The 16963-nt window shown below is 44.2% G+C and overlaps 1 protein-coding gene across 5 annotated transcripts in view; it reads right to left on the reverse strand.

The window, feature by feature from the left end:
• Nucleotides 1–16963, reverse strand: part of ZNF710 (zinc finger protein 710) — a 45625-nt gene that overhangs the window by 14151 nt on the left and 14511 nt on the right. Inside the window, exon 1 of one of the 5 annotated variants that reach the window (XM_068958411.1) lies at nt 6232–6253. The exons of 3 other annotated variants lie outside the window; for them this stretch is intronic. The gene's annotated coding sequence lies outside the window, so the exon portion shown is untranslated. Of the gene's footprint in view, nt 1–391; nt 483–6231; nt 6254–16963 lie in introns of those variants that run through there. One more of the 5 variants, XM_068958412.1, reaches the window with a different exon arrangement.

Here is a 16963-nt window from a genome sequence, read left to right on the forward strand (position 1 = left end):
GAGGAAGAAAGAAGAGACAGAGGAGGAGGAGGAGGGGGAGGAGGAGAGGGGGAGCGGGAGGCAGAGAGACAAAGAGCGGAGCGGAGCAGAGGGATGGGGGAGGAGAGCATGGGGGATGGGGACGGAGGACCAGCTGGGACCCTGCCGGGCTGCCCACGGCACCCCCGGGGCGCCGGAGCACCCCGTCCGGGCCGCCGCCACCCTCCGCCCCGCGAGCCAGCGCGCGCCCAGGGCCGCCGGGGCCGGAGGAGCCCGAGCTCACGCGCGCCCACCAGGACACCCTCAAAACCACCCGTTCAACACGGGAAACGCTCTACATCCACCCGGGACCCGCCGTAGAGTCCCTGCCGGCGCTTCTCGGTCACCGCCCTGGGGCGGCCGCTAGTTTTACATTTCAGTCGCTTTCCGGGCGCTGATGGCTCCCAGGGTCCGGTTTGCGCCGCGCTGCACGCAACGCGCGCCGGCTCCGCGCGCCCGAGCGAGTCCCGGCGCGGGGCGGCTCGCTGGGACCGTTTGGGGACCTCGCCGCCCGCCTCCCTCCATCACCCGGCTCCTCTCCGCCGCGGAGCCGGGGGAACTCAGCTCTCGGCTCTCCCCTCGGAGTCTCGCCTGCTTTCCTGAGCCCCAGGGACGCCCACTTACTCCCCACCCTAAAGCTACCGACGGTGCCTCCCAAGAACGGCGGGGCTCGTTTTTCGGACCACCAGAACTGCTCTCTACCCCCCTGCAAATCAAACATCGCACAAATCGTGTATTGACTTGGCAGCGCTGCCATTTCTACTAGGCTGGGGAAAGAAAGAGGCCAGAAACCGAATAGCGCTCCCCTCGTGCCATGACCTACAGCTCTGATGCTGCCATTGGTCGCAACAGAGTTTGGATTAGCCTCCACTTTCTACAGCACGCGTGGGGTTTCTGTAGATGAAAGGTTTGGAGACTACTGCATATTCTTCGGATGCTGCCCATCTCCCACACTTAAGAGTCCCCCGAGTTCGAGCTCAGCTTGATGTTTCACTCAGCACTGCTCCCTGCAGAGATGCTTACTACCAGATAAAACAACAAAACAAAGCACACTCCTGCAAAAATATCCCCTGCCATTTTTGCAAGGACTGGAGAGATTCTCACTTCCCTGCTCCCTCCTTTAATTTCCCTAATCATTCATCTGCTTGTCGGTCATGGCAGAAATCCCCGTCCGGCCCAACTAACATTGCACGAGCAACTTCTGAGGCGGGTGCCAGATGCAGGGCCAAAGGACTTTCAGTGATGGGAAGTGTAAAGCCACGGCTCTCAGATGACTGGGAATGAGCAGCAGTTTCCCAGAAGGAATATATAAACAATACCACCAGCTTCAAGAATCTGGTAATGTAATTCTTGCTGAAATTATGGAAGCTAAAAGCAAGAACCGGCTTCCCCAGGGCCTCAGTCCAGACAGGAGAACAGGGGTCCCTTTTCTCCACTTTGGTGAGATGAGCTGGAAGAGACTGGAAAGCAGGGAAGACCATTCTGGTTTGGTTTTTGATTTTGTTTTCCTCCTTGTTTTGAGGTAGCCTCCATCAATTCCTATTTCTACGTCGACTGGATGCCTCTTTCAATCCAGTCAGGATCCTGCTTTTCCCAACAGCAAGGGGCGATTTCTCCAGAACCACTTCTCACACAGCGCAATAAACACCTCCGTGTTACCTCCTGCAGCAGCATTAAACCACTGCCGGCTGGGGGGACGGGAGGGTACCCAGAGTTCCTGGTACCGCTGGCAAATACGAGCGTGCAGAGGAAGCGTTACATAAGTGAAACGTGCAGAATTGGGACAGCACTAGCAAACAGCCTCTCGAGAGGAATCCTGCAGCAATCTGCAGGACGGGAGAGAGGAGAAGGACTACAAACGAGGTGGGACCTAATTGTTTTCCCCACCTCTCTGACGCTCCCTGGAGCGGTCATCTGCAGCTTTCAGTAGGACGCTGGATCTCTGCCTCTGAGCCCAAACAGCACAAGACAAAGGAGCTGAATGAGCGACACTTTCACATGTGCTCCTAATACCAGCACTGATACGTTAAAAACAAAAGCAACCCTAAGACAGAGGATTTTGGAACAAAGACGTTTCTCTGCCACTCTGTGGCACTCCAAGAAAAGGGAAGCACACTGCTCCTCTGGGCCCCCAGTAAAATAAAAGCCTCGTGTTACTGAAACCAGTCTTTGCACTTTTCTCTATCAAATACGCAAGCCCTCGTACATACGAGATTGAGCTTTACCGTTCAGAAGACTGCAAGGCCACCACAGCTAGCGGAACTGCTGAAGCAGCTGCATAAACGCACCACACCGAAGTGGGGAATCGGACAAATGCTTTTGTTTCACTTCCTTACTCTCACTTCCTCTCTGGGTAGCCTTCTTGAGGCTCTTGCCGACTAGGCTGGAAATGACGTTTCCCAACACATTGGCAACTAAGGTTTGGTCAAGTATTTCCAACCCTGCCAGGAAATACACTCATGCGCCTTAGCGCGGAGGTAGAGCACAGCCTGATCCGCTCCTCTCCACAGGGCTGCTTCAAATCTTGCCTAGGATGTCAAAGTGAAGGCTTTGGAGGGTTTTCAGGTCCGATGCCCAATAACTAAGCACAAACCGCCTAGAACTAACCCAATACGCAGTAACAGCTCAAGGGTGATGTAAAACGAGGCCAGGCCAGGACTGAAGTGCGAGATGCATGTAGAGTGCATGGATGCCAGTCAGAGGAGGTGCACGAGCACACTGTGCAGCAGAAGCTTGCACAGCAATTATATGCATGAAATCACAAATCTAATCACAGACATCAGTCTCTTAAGTCCCAAAGAGATTTCTACATAGAAAATGACCACAGTCCTGACATGACATTGAAGCAGGTTCCCGTGGCTAAGCACATACCTTGCTAGCCCTGCTAGTTCCTTTTCTTCTACAGGCCTGTGGCTGAGGTAGCACAGCAGAAAGGAACTCATCACATTAGCATGTTGCTCAGCCCCTACGTGCTTCACTGCTGTACTGAAGTGGTAGGGGAAGGAGAAAGGCACGAATATGTTGTCCCTCCTGGTTTTGACAAAATATTACTAGCTGAGCTGTTACTGAGACTCAGCCTTCCAAAGCTGAGGGCTTAGGAACCAGGGAGCTGCACCATGGGGCATGCAGAAAGCTGCCTGTGGCTGGGAAACGGGAAGCTCTGCAGACCATAGGGCAAGGGGAGAAGGAAGTGACTTGTGTCACATGGTACCGGTGAGGCAAAAGTCCCAGCATCGGAGCACTAGGCTGGGGCTTCTAGGAGATGCAAGAACGATTTAACATTTAAACATCAACCTTCTCTGGAAGAGGAGCACGTTACAAGTTTTAAAAAGGGCCAAACCGCTCTGATAATACACAAAGTAAATACGTTAACTCTCACCAGTGAGATGTGAGAGCTTCCCTACCTGTAGGGGGGCCTGCACACTGAGTGGGGAAACTGGGCTACAGGCACATGACCCAAGAAGCAAGCTAACTGATTCACAGAGAAAGGAGGATCCAGGCAAATCCCACTCTTTGGCCTATCTTCCGCACCATGAACGACATAAAATGGAACCAGGCTGAACCTTAAATTGAGCTCTCAGTCTTCCTTTCTCTCCCACCTCAGACCTGCAGGCATCCCCCTATTCCCTTTCCTTCATGCCCACAATTTAAGATTCTTCTTTCACTAGTCTCTGCAGTTTGCCCTCGAGTTTGGTTTCATTTCTTTTGTCTTGTGCAGTCTAAAAAGTCTATCTTTCTTTTCCACACACACAAATTAAACTTTTCTGCAGCTAGTCATTTTACATTTTGATTATCTGCCGAGTTCTGTGTTGCACTGACAGGCAGTGTCTTGCTCCCTATAGATGCATTCAAAATGCTTCTGCAGAAATAGCGTTTCTGACTTGTTGTGACCCTGCTATTTTCCCCCTTGCATCATTCTGCTACTGCATCAGATACAAACTGCCTGCCTTTTAAGAGCTTTCTCATCCCATCTCTTCTTGTATGTTAACAAACAAAGGACCCACTTGTACCGCGCCAATGATGACAGATTTCATTACTCAGTTTTCCAACAAATAAATTCACAACTTTTTAGGGACAACTCTATGCAAAAATCTGCTGCTACTACACTAGTTCCTTCAAATTGCTTCTTCAAGCACACCAATGCCTTATCAATACCTGGCAGTGATTAAGCAGCTAATGAAGGACACTTGCTTCTTTTTCCATCCTTGTGCTCCTCTGCTTACGTGTTCACCCCGTCCTTCCCATTTTGCACTTAGATGGCAAGTTCTATCAGGGAAAGAACCATATTTACTTTGCTGCGTACAGTGCTTAGATCAATTCTTGGGTAACACTTGCAAGCGTTACTATAAAAAGGCACACATACAGCAGTCCTTCAGGCTGGTGCCGTGGTTCTGCTGCAGGCACTGATGCTGCCTCTGTTTTTGCCCCATCAGACTGTTTCTGCAATTTCCTTAGCTTATTGTCTGTAAGCACGCTGCCAGAGGGGACAGATCCTTCTGTTCTGTGCCTTAAAATGCATTACTAGTGAGGGTTTCTTCTCTTTCACTGTTGTCTACTCCATCTGTCACCTTTGTATTTCTCTTCGCTGACTTCCCTAGTCCCCTTTCTAACTATTGTTTCTCGTCTTCGTCCATCTATCCCACTTCTCTCAGATCAGTGATACAGAAAATAAATTAAACGTGTCCTAATATTGATCTTTGTAGCAACACTAGAGCAACTTCTCTTCGGCCCTGATTTGACTCTCCATGTCTTTATAGTGAATATACTTGGCAAACTTGCCATTCATTTAACTTGTCAGTTCCTGCCTGCATGCCATAGCCATGAACCAAATCCGTGTGGGGGGTTTTACACAAACTTTCACTTAAGGTTCACGTGCTCCCTAGTACATTTGCTGATTGAGATACTTGCCAACCTGTTCCTCCATAGGGCTTGCTGCATCTTTCCCGTACCTGAAGTTGCACTTGCATACTAGTTCCAATCCTCTCTGAAAACTGTAAGCACAAGTGTGTCACTGTCCTCCTCATCTGTATTTCCTTGTCTTCCAAAGAGCTTCTCCGCACTCTTGCTAATGGTGCTACTTATCTTTCTCCTTTTCCTCACAATTCTAGGAAGGATGCACCTGGAGCCAGCAGCCTGCAGAGATTCTCTTTCCATTTCCTTTCTTTTTTGCGCAGTTCAGTTTTCATTCGGCACTGCTCCTCCCTCTTCTGGGATATAACATGTCTAGGTGCAATCTCTTTTCTCCTCTATTCTTTGTCAACACAGATTGCTAAGAATCAAGTTTTTCCTTGGTACAACTCCAGTGTTTAAGCCATTCCTCCCCTCTCACACCCCTGCCCTCCTGCCACCTCTTCAGAGGCTCCGCTATCTCCTTACTGATTTTCTATTCTTTAGACACTTATTTATTTTAATCTTTCACTTCCTTGCATAGTTTTTACTTCTATTGACCTCTCTTATGTTATCCTTAATCACTCAGATATCTAATTTTTACCTAAATACAGAATTTCACCCCTCATAGTTCCTTTCCTGCAGTAACATTGCCTCCAGTATGTTTCTTGCTGGATGCCAGCATCAGAAACTGCACCAGGCTAAGATTCATTATCTCTAGACACTTCCCCTTTCCCTTCATTGTTTTACCTTCTGCTTTACCCAGCTTCTCCTGAACTGCTCCAAGCCTTCTGACAGAAATCTATTTACCCCAAATTGCAGTCCCACACTGCTCCTCCATGGAGTTTGGTGGCAGCTGAATCACATCAGGCAGCAATGCAATAGCTCTGAAAATAGAACTCTTGGAATTCCAAATTGAGCAGGCTAAAAAACCCCACCTATTTCATAAATATCTCAGTTGTGAACACATACAAGGTTTTCCTAGGATCTACAGATTTGATGAGGAGAAATAGAGTAGAAGGACTGCCCTAGCTTCCCTGAACTGCCTTCCTTGCTGAATTTCCCACTGAAGGTGGTCTGCAAGAGAGCGTAGCTCCTGACTACCTCACCTAGCACCTCTTCTCTAAGCTGAGGTATCAGTTACCTTAAAGGCCTTGTTTTGTTTTCTTTCAGGATCCCCTTCCCAAGTGAAATGCTATTCTTTACGCTACTCTTCATATCAGCCCAAAAAGCAGTAAGGTGAACACTGTAAATCACCTAAACGTCACATAACCCTTCCTTACAGCCTTTAAGGATCTATAATCCACAGAGTTTAGCAAGATTTACCTTCTGGAGGCTTCCTAGAGGCAGTACCTCCTCTCCCCAGCAAGCACGAGCCAGCTCTCCCTGCTGAAACCTAAGGTGCCTTGTTATCTCTCCTCATCACATGGGAAGCGTCAGCACCTGGGCTGGTACCACAGGCCATCTGGTACCCAGGAGGAGCTTATCTTGTGTAACTTGCTGGTGTGTCCATATTCAGGGTTAAAGGCTGTATGACCAACCAAAGAATGATCTGAAAGGTCCTTTAAGATGTGTTCCCCAGTGAAAGAAAATCAATGATTCAAATTTACTAATGAAATCACTCTATTATATGCAGACAGAGCGTGTAACTCCTCTCCTCTTTCAAGGCTAAGAAATCACCAAAGCCCACAGGAGGTCAGAGGGGTTTAATGACAGCCTAACTGGGGTCCCCTGTGGTGGGAGGCCTAGAGTCTCACACTGCAGAACCTGGGAGCAGCCCCGACAGCCCTCCCGAGCCCAGCCCAAGCACCTAGTGCCACCGCTGATTTGCTGTCTTCCCACCAGGTCCATGAACGGCAGCTTCCCAAGGTTTCCACTGCTACAGCAGGGATACGGCTTGCAGAAGCTCTGCTGAACCTGGAAGAGCGCCCCTCATCCAGGGGACGTCAGCAGGCTCCCCGGTGGCTGCGCTGTCTCATGAGGGCAGCAGCACGGAGGCTTTCCCCAAGTACTGCTTGCAGGACTGTGGGGGTGAGCGTAAGCCAGGGCTAAGGTACGACTGCATCAGGTTTTGCATGTGTGAGTGATCCTGTAGGTGCTAAAGCTTCTGAACAATGTTTTAACGGAAAATGGCTAATCAATAGACCTATAATATTTGTGAGAATATTTTTGGTTTTATTTTCCTTACATTCTTTAAAAAGGCTTCATTTAAATTTAATAAAAGACAAATATCTTTCACATCTTTGTTATGGCTTTGCTTCTTTTTTGTGGTTTTCCCAAAAAGCTGCTTACAAGCACCCATACACGTTTTAAACAGAAAAATATTATTTTTCCTGAAAATTACAATAAACAACTAAAACTATTTATAAAACTAATCTAAAATATTTGTCCTGTATCAGGCCTGAGGATTTATGAGGTCCTCTTGGATTGAACTAAACACTGAGCTTGGGCTGAGTGAGAAAAGAATGACTGGGGTCTCCTATTTTTGTCCAAGGCCACAAAAGCTTTCCCACACAGGATAATCAATCTAATACTGCAAGAAGACTAAGTTCCATCCATGCTTGAATGCTACAGTAAATCAAAGACAAAATGTCTACCTTGTTTCAAAAGCTTCCATAATCATCTCAGATAAAACTACAGACGGTATACAAAGATTTTTAAACTTACACGGAATAAAATGATAGCGTGACTCAGACCATTAAGCGTGGAAGAAGAGCTGTCCAAAATATAAAGCTGGTGAACTCAAAGTGCTCTTGGACCGGGGGCATCTAATGACACCTGACTCGGGATCTTTCCTGAGTTACACAATGGTGATAGTGTGAGTGCCTCTGGTTTGCAAGGGCAAAAAGATATACCTTCCAAAATTTCTACCCCAAAACCCTCCCTCTTTTCTGAATCTAGGTCAGACCTAAAAATATCATTTCTCGTCTAACGATTGACATCCAGTGCAAATAAACTAGACTCTAATCTAAATAATGAGCCAAAGTTACAAGAAATGGGAGAGAGAACACATTCTGCTGGGTTGCTGCCTACCAAATAAAATTGTCATTTTTAAAGAAATCAAAACAAATTTAAATTCACCCAACCAGCGTCTTCAAATTAGATACTATCTAGCTCAGTTATTTTTAGGAAAACTTTTATTAATGAGTTCTCTAGAAAAAAGGTAGTTATTGTAAGTTGATTAGAAAACAACACTGCTAACTTCAGATATATTTTCGGACAAGGAAAAACCTATATAACACCATGTGAAGCAGTTCCAGATGCATTCATTTGATTTTCAAAAAACAGCAAAAAAAAAAAAAACCCAAAATGCACCACAAGTTGGGGGCAAAGGTGATACTGAAAGAAGCGGCATGCTCTTTGTAAGAGTATGTTATGACATATTGAAAAAACATTACTGATCAATCTTTTGGCAATTCTGTTAGAGATTACTACCACAATGCTTACATTCAAAGATAAAAAGTAAATACTAACCTACTTATGGCCAAAAGATTATTGGCAAATTCTGACCAGAAAAGAAAAAGGAATGCTTTATAAAAAATTGGAAATTACCCTTTCTATAGAATAAGCACAGACACAGCATACACTTAACCAGAAAAATAAATGTATTCAACAGAGTTTTTTATGTCAATAAGTTTCCCGTTAACCAAAAAGCCTACAGAACACAAAGCTGTTCTTTGGTTTAAAAATGAAACCTGTAGAAATGTGTCTTGGAAGGAAGCAGTTTTACTTTTTAATGCCCCGTTTAATAGGAAAGTTTTGCCATTATCACAGTTCTGTTTTTCAAGCAAACTTTTTCTTTTCCACTGAGAAATTATCAATAATTCAGTGCAGTGGATTTTTGATTTGCAGATCGTTAACATTTTTTCAGCGGAGGTTCAGACATCTTTAGCAAGGTAAAAATCACAAGGGCCTTCTACACGGTTAAGGCAGACATCTCTTAGACCAGCTTGCTTTTCTTCTTTCACCTTTCCCAGACCTCTTAGATGGTACCCAGGCCCCACAGACCACAAGCTCAGAACTACTGGTCTAGACACAACAATCATTATCATTATATGAGAAGTAAAAAGTTAAAAGTTAAAGTGCAGCTTTGAAAATACTAGACTTGAATTTTGCACATTTGTGTGGCGTGGTAGGAAAAATTGCTTGTGCAGTTCTCAGTAAACAATTTAAAATTGGACTTCATTTCTCTGCTTGCTTAGGGGTGCAATTTTGAACCAGGTCTTCAAATCTGAACCAGATGGTTCCCATCGTGCAGTACCAATAATTTCTTTCTACTGTTTGTTTGTACCTCGTGTTAATGCAGAACTTGATGATACCTAATGAACCTGTATTTTCTCTTTTTATTAGGGCCGAAAACAGTTAGGATATCGCTGTCAGTAGCACTGCAGTATTACAAGTTCTCTTAGCACCGAGCAAAATATTTAGTATTGAAAAATATTCCCTGTTGCCCATTGTTGTGGGATTCCACACAAAGACGCGGGTGCTGGGGAGGGAGCTACGTGAACAGCTGCGGAGTTTACTCTCTGCCTTGGCCTCCAAATGGAGTAAATGTTCAAGGCAGGGTTGTTTTCTGGAAATCGGGCATTTAAATTTGTTATAGATTCCTACCAAACAATTTCCTCGCATACTGTTTGGTAGCCTGTGTTATAAATGTGGGTTATTCACACAACTTGGATGAGTGATGCCGGGAATTATTCAGGCCCCCGGTACCTGATTTCTTTTCTACAGGGGAGCCTAGCTTCAAGGGACAGGTATCAGGTACTGGTCTGCTAGTGGAGCAGCGCCAGCCTCAAATCAGAAAGGGTGACAGCAACACCGCTCGGAACAACAGTTCTATCACGCTGCGCTAGCGCTGAGACCCCCGGCGAAGCACAGAGGGGCATTCGGACTACGATTACTCACGCAGCATCGACCTGGGGATTGCAATGCCCATCTTTCCAAACTCATACCCAGAGTGTCCTCGACCAGGAGAGCTGCAGCAGCGTCTGCAAGGCGAAGTGACATATCACAAAGCGCGTCTGCCAGCCTAGCCGGCTGGCGGATTCCGGCTTCTGAGAACCAACGTTAACGTAGCAAAGACAATGTTCCCATGTTTCGTTCATACACTTCCACAGCTTACAATATATTTTCCTATCAGTTTTTACCTTTAGAAAAGGTTACGGTTCTATCTTTGCAACATATCCTCACTGTTGAAGATTACAATTTAATTGAACTTTTTTTTTTTTTTTTAAATGAAGTAGGCTGAAGGCAATAATCCAAAAGTGGATTGACAAATATTGAGCCCAAGCCACGAGCATGTATTATCTCTCCCAGTTCTGATCCTCTCCCATTCCATACTAGTCCTTAAGAAGAAAATTAATGTATGGAAACACTGTAGCTTCCAGTTTTTGCAGAAAGTCTTCCTGTGGCAGATAAGAAATATTTCAGCTGATGGAAATTCAGAGCGTGAGGGGTCAGCGTATGAGCAGCAGCAGATGCCAAAGTAATTCACCTCTGGGAAACGGAGCAACAATCCAACATGTTCTTGTGGCTTCCCAACAGAAAAGCATCCAAGTTTCTTGCTGCTAGTTGACCCAGGACATCCCCCTGTCTTGCTTTTTTTTTACTGTGAAGAATTCACTTAATTCACTTGTCCTCCTTTACCAAACATCTTTTTGCTCCCCTACCCCCAGTTATCTTCCGTCCTTGTCTCTTCTCTATTTCTCTATTGCTCTCTCATTCTTCCTGTTACCCTAGCAACACCTATCTCAGCTCTGTAGATCTGTCCTGTGTGTCGCTCTTATCTTTCTCCTTTCTCTTTCATCTATCTCCTAATCTCCCTCTGTATTCCAAACCTCTGTCCTTTGCTTTCTTTCTTTCCCTCTTTCTTTTCATCTCCTCCGATGTCTTCTCTGTCTCTGGGTTACAATTATTTGAATCTTGCTTAAAAAAAACCCCAAACCTACTTCATTAACCGCTATACCACCAATTCAACTGCAGCTCTTCTTGCAGGCCATCTGCACTGCTCAGGACCCCTACCGATGTCAGAAGCTATTGGTCTGATCCCCAAATATGCACCCATCTGCCAAATTAAAATAAAGTTGTCATGCTTGCAGACAAGGCCCTTCCTCCAAAACCCTTTATATGAAGGAAAAACAGAATTTAAATCTTACACTACAAGAAGTTCAAGATTCGGCAATTAGATCCAACTTCTTAAATTGTCTGCAGAATTCATTTGCTCAGATTCTGCTGTTATTGCTGCAGTTTAACGAGTCTCCACTTTGCTTTCTTGTCACTGCATACTCTGTTCACTCAGTACCTCTGTTTTACTAGAAAAAAATGCATCCACTTGCAAACACCTGCCTTATTTGCCTTGCTTTCTGCAACAGGGCAGACTCTGTGCACGATCCTCTCTGGCAAATCGTGAGTTCCCTCCCCCAGCCCTTCTCTCACAAGAATCAAAATGAAAGCTGGTGGCTGTTGTCCAAAGTGTGTTTGTCTCTTAGATCAGATCTCCTAGATGTCTCTTAGATCTTTCTTGAATTTCTGTTTTATTTTAAAGCAGTTGGAAACAGAGGAGACAAAAAATAAACGGGAAAAATGAGATGCTTTATGAAAATCAGAGTCCCAACTACAACAGTATCACCCCGACCATCAAAGCGACTGACGACAAAGGCTGCCCAGGAAAGACAGGCTCCTCCGGGAACTGGAAGACCTGTAGGAAAGAGCAGGGGATGCTTGAGTCTGGTCTGGCACTGCACGGCTACGTCCACCGGACTACCCTTTCTGTTGTAAACAGCACAGCAACTAACCCATCAGAACAGATTCATTACCACATATAATTTCCTTGCACTAGGGAGTCTCCCTTAGAAAACTGTTGCGCACAGACTGATTGGAGCCAAAACAAATGCTCTCTGCCTTTTGTGGCCAGTGCTCTGCTTCTGCCAAGGACTCGCTAAATCTTTTCATGTTGAGTACCCAAAACCATACCTCATCTTGCTTACAGTGGTCAATACTCCGTCTAATAACATGTAAGAAGAGTCTCACACGAGAGAGGCAGGTCTTTTCAAAGCAAAATTATAGAGCTACGAAGAGCTTCCATGTTGGACAGCAGCTGGGAACAGCCGAACTGCTTTCTGCGATCAGTTGGTTTGGGGACTAGCTATGCGCAGTCCTGCTGGAATCACTGACCGGAGCAGAATCCACAGTCTTGTACCTTGTACACTTCACTCCCTGCTTCATCAGCAGCTGGAAAAGTATATCCTTTCCATCAGTAGTAATCACAGAACACCCTGACTGATCACTGCTCAAAAAACTGCCTTGAAGGGATGAGATTCAAGAGGTGGCACTGGGTTTATATTAAAAAAACAGTCAGTATTGATTACATTCCTCCAGAGCTCCTCCAGCTAAACGTTACTAAACAGTGGTGCCGGGCACTTTCAAGTTTCCCTCTTAAACGAGAGGTGAGCCACTGTGGTCTTCTGGGTAAGCATCAGAGCCTTTCCTGCTTGCAGTATGGTGAAGCGCCCTAACCTGTGGAAATCCTAGCATCCTGAAGCCCCACATCTGTCAGATTTGAAGAGCGGTGATTTTTCACGGCAAACAAATATTTTGCGTCTCAGAGAACAGACACAGCTTCTCAGCTCAGCACTCCAAGAGAGAGTTGAGGGCTGCTGCACAGCCCAAGTTTTCCCATGGACTATTTTTACAAGTAGTGTTCCCTTTTAAAATGAAGCAAACATGATCTTTCCGTTCCTATCCATATGCTTCTTTCCCTAAAGCAGTGCAGCCCACTTAAACATACGTGATGTAGCAGAAATGTCTTGGGATCTTGCTTGGAGAGCTTATTGTCATAACATGTTTTAAAATGTCACCATCCACTAGCACACGAGCATCAACGACATAGACAACAATTAAAATATAACTAATTGATGTTAAAAGCTGGGGAGTTAGCAAGCAGATGTGGGCAAGCCTAGGGAGAGTCAAAGGAAAGGAGCTGTTCCTCTTTTGATCCCAGCCTCAAAGCCAAAGAACACATACTTCACATTGAGCAGGGAGCAGAGCAGAAACACTACAAATCTACAGACTTTAAAGCATTTTAATGGAGTTCTGATCATTTGTAAACAATTTGGGGACTGACTGTGTTTTTGGTATTTTGCGAGAAGGAGGGAGAAATACTACCCCAGGACTAACCCAGCCAGCACTGCTGTCTTGCTAGGTTCACTTCAAAAGGCTCCGAATACAAATCTCTCTCTTCCTTGGAAAACAATTTTTGCTTTTACGTGAAATAAACAGGGAAAGAAAGACTTTCAAGTTCTTCCTTGCTGTAACGACTTCTCTTCTACATACTCCCTTTCCTCTCTGAAAATAGAAGAGCTATTCAAAAAAGATGCAAAAAGAAAAAAGGAACTCAATAGAGGAAAGAGGAAAGAAAAAAAATGGAGCCCCAAGGGGGTGGAGAAAAACAGAATGAAAAGACAGCAAAAGTAAAGAAAAGGGATGAAAAATAAAGGAGGGGGAAGAGAGAGACAGACAGAGAAGCTTTGAAAAGAAAGAATGCTTCTAGCCTGAATACAGTGTGCATGAAAAAAAGATCGCTTGAAAAGAAACAGCCACATGAAATGACCTCTCATTCACAGACTGTGCCAATCACAACTACAATGTAAATCCTTTCTTCTTTTTTACATTCTCTCTTTTTCCAGTGGGGGCAGAGGGAAAAGGAAGAAAGGAGAGTTAATTCTCAACATCGCAGAAAATAAATCTAGTCTTTTCTAACTCCCTAAAAGAAATGCTGAGCTACTTTTAAAAATACTTCTCCTAGTAATCACACATGCTGATATGTAAAAAAAAGCAAATGAAATTCTGCAAACTGAGTTCCTTTAACAAGGATTCGTTCTCACTTATGCAGAACGTCTCTTGGATGAAAAATCACCATGCTTTCCCTAAGAAAAAATAACAGAACCAATATTCAAAGGAAACAAATCTGTAAAAACAAATGCAGTCATGAAAAGCAGTCAACATCAGAGATTTAGATCAAAAATTAAACCTTGTAAAAATTATAATGGATATTTTTGATAGAGATACAAAATCAAGGGCCTGATTCTGAGACGTTCTCTTCATATCAGTCCTGTAGGTTATGAAGAAGGTAGAGGTGTCAAAGGATCAGAATTCAATACATTATGATGCAACATGCTTATCTTTTGCAAATGTCTTAACAGATTTGAGGAGAAGCTACTCCCTAATGGTCTGGATGCAGAAAGCAATGCTAAACGCTAATGGCAGGAGAAGCTACAGGGAGGTTTTTATTGTGCTTCCGCAAATGCTAGTTAGGTTCCGTTTTGTTTAGCGTTCTCAGCAGTGGTGTGGGGCTAACAAACCATCAGTTGAGAAGAAGATCCTAAACTGAAATGCATAGTAACGGGAGAGGCATTGTAACATGGGACAAAGGTAGAATAAAAATGTGGTAAGAAGAAAATAATGTAACTGAAGTCAATTTGGAAAAAATACTTAATCTCTCTAGGGAAGAAGGAGACTGAAACACAGCCCTCCAGTGAAAAAGAAATCTAGAAGACAGCAGCAGGTACAACAGATTTACATAGGAGTGACAATGGTTAGCAAGTTAGATATAAAATTGCAATGCTATCTGACAACAAAAACAGACCTAGACTGCATATAAAAAGACCTCACATTTTGGAACTGGAAAAAGATAGTCTTTCTCTGCATGATGCAAGTACAAGTAGGCCTACAATATCGCTATTCCTTCTAGATACTTCAGTACCAGAAGGAAAATCATAGCGTGGGGTGACCTCAAAGAAGAGCAATAGAAGTAATCGGAGGTTATAGGAACTGATATAGAAGTAGGACCTCAAACACCCTCTTATGTGTAATCTGGGAATGCAACTGTAACACAGAAAACCAGTCAAAAGTTATAAATGTTAAGTGTATACCATCCAAAATACATGACACAAAAAAGTCTGAGTAATGGTACTGAACAAAGAGAACTATGGCATGAAGAGAATGCCATTTCCAAGACTGTTGCTGCCATTATCTTTGCAAACTATTTTTGCCTTTTTATTCTCAATGTGCGGGGCCTGCCTAGGCACATGACACTGCTGCTACCCACAGGATCCTAACTGTTGAATCCAGCTGTTCCTTTCCTTACTCTTGTACTATCTCCTGCATTGAGTTGAAGGAATTGAATGGGAAAATAGAGACCGTCCAGATCCATTAATGGCAGTGAGAGATTTGCAAACAGACAGCTAAAAGCCAGAAGGAAGGTGATAGCAACTGACTGCAAATGATTTTTCTGACAAGTTCAATCTTTCCATATGGTGAATAATGGCTGGCCAGGAAACGTTCCCCTCTGAGCTGTAGCGACCAGTACATATTACCACTCTTTATTGCTGTTAAAGGAAAGAAAAAAAGCCTTCCATGAGCCTGGGACTGAACACAGACAGTAACTTAAGCACAACTTTCAATACAGTCATGCAAAACTTTCTTCTGTTTTTCAAACAGTTGCTTCGGGCATTTTTAAAACAGTGGTCTCCTACACACCTGAAAGGGCAGCAAATTTTGCAGTGGTATGTGTAAGCACAACAAAAACATTTCTACTCAACTTTTGGGACTACAGCTGCAAAGCGGTTCTTGTTGGTTTGCTCTGCTTTCCTGCCATGCCGTCTCTTTCCTTCCTTCTCTTTCTGGAGGACACTCCAAATTAAGGTTGCTCCTGTCTGGCAGCTGGAAGCAGTCAAATCACTTCAAACCTCCTCTTGAGCGTTGATACACGGAGAATGTCTAAAACTGAGTTAGAAATCAGCTAATGCAGAGAAGTTTCTATGTTGTTTCACAGCTGTACTCATCACGCTGATATAGTATTGTCTAAGGGAATGGGCAGGGCCTTGGGTCTGTGGTTTCCTCTTGGTTTAGCCACCAATCTGCTGCACAACCTTGAGTGAGACACCCCCTCAATAGGTTTCTCCAGGGACTGGTATGCCACTTCATTTCCCAGGCCATAAATCAGAACACCACTGGCTGTTGGTGCTGTACTCCCAAGCAACAGAGAGAGAGGCTCCATCTCAAAGGGCCTATGATCTGGACCTAACACAAGAAACAACAGATGTACATAGAAAAACTGACAGGAGACCAAGCTAGTTAGATCATATGCCCAGAGGAACAGGGGCTGTTTTGTACTACATGTCTTCCTGCATCAGTGTTGAACTCTACTGGGGCCTCTAGGTAATATGATAATCATATCCAAGGGATTTTAATTTGAGCATGTTAATTAATACTCAACTGGATAATCTTTCATATGTAAAACTTGTAAGAGTTTCTGAAATCCACTATTATTCATAAATGAAGGCAGCTCATTTTTGCTGGCATGGAGACATCTGAAAACTGCAGTAAATCCCTGAAGAGGTAAATGGAGTTGCCAAGGTTAGAGGAAATTTTACTTTGAGTCTTAGCAGTGAATCTCAAATCTTCAGGTTGCACTACTTTGGAGACAATTGCTACCAATCACACTGGCCTCTTAGAACCAGCAACCATCATAGGATCCCTGAACACAACACAAATTATTGTGGTTTAATTTTCTCAAAGGAAAAAGATCTCCTGAATAAGCCTTTGATAGGCAAAATGTGGCTAAAGCAGAGCAGAAAAACGAGACTTCCTAGTTCAGTGTCCCAATGATTCATCTGAAATATATGAAATCTTCTCCTATAGAATTCACAGATGACAACAGTCACATGGGTAGGAAATGTTAAACAGCAAACACATCAAGCATATTTTTCTGTCACCCACAGATGAAAGGAAGAGAGAAAATTTGAGAGTTTTTTTTCAGCAAGTTAACAGAAATGAGAGAGTAGTTTCACTTTTCCTATTCATGCAAGGAGTTGGTCCAGGCCCTCTGGGAAAGTCCCATCTCTGATTGCTCTGATAACAATGTTATTGGACATGTTGCACCATTTTAGGAGCAAAACTGACTGTTCTGCTGCAAATGCCATGTTATTTTGAGATCTGTGAGGTGAAAAAATGTTTCAGATCCTTTTTAAGGTGAGCACAGTTCAGAAAAAAAATATGT

This window comes from Struthio camelus, chromosome 12, assembly GCF_040807025.1.
Source record: "Struthio camelus isolate bStrCam1 chromosome 12, bStrCam1.hap1, whole genome shotgun sequence".
NCBI classification, from domain to species: domain Eukaryota; kingdom Metazoa; phylum Chordata; class Aves; order Struthioniformes; family Struthionidae; genus Struthio; species Struthio camelus.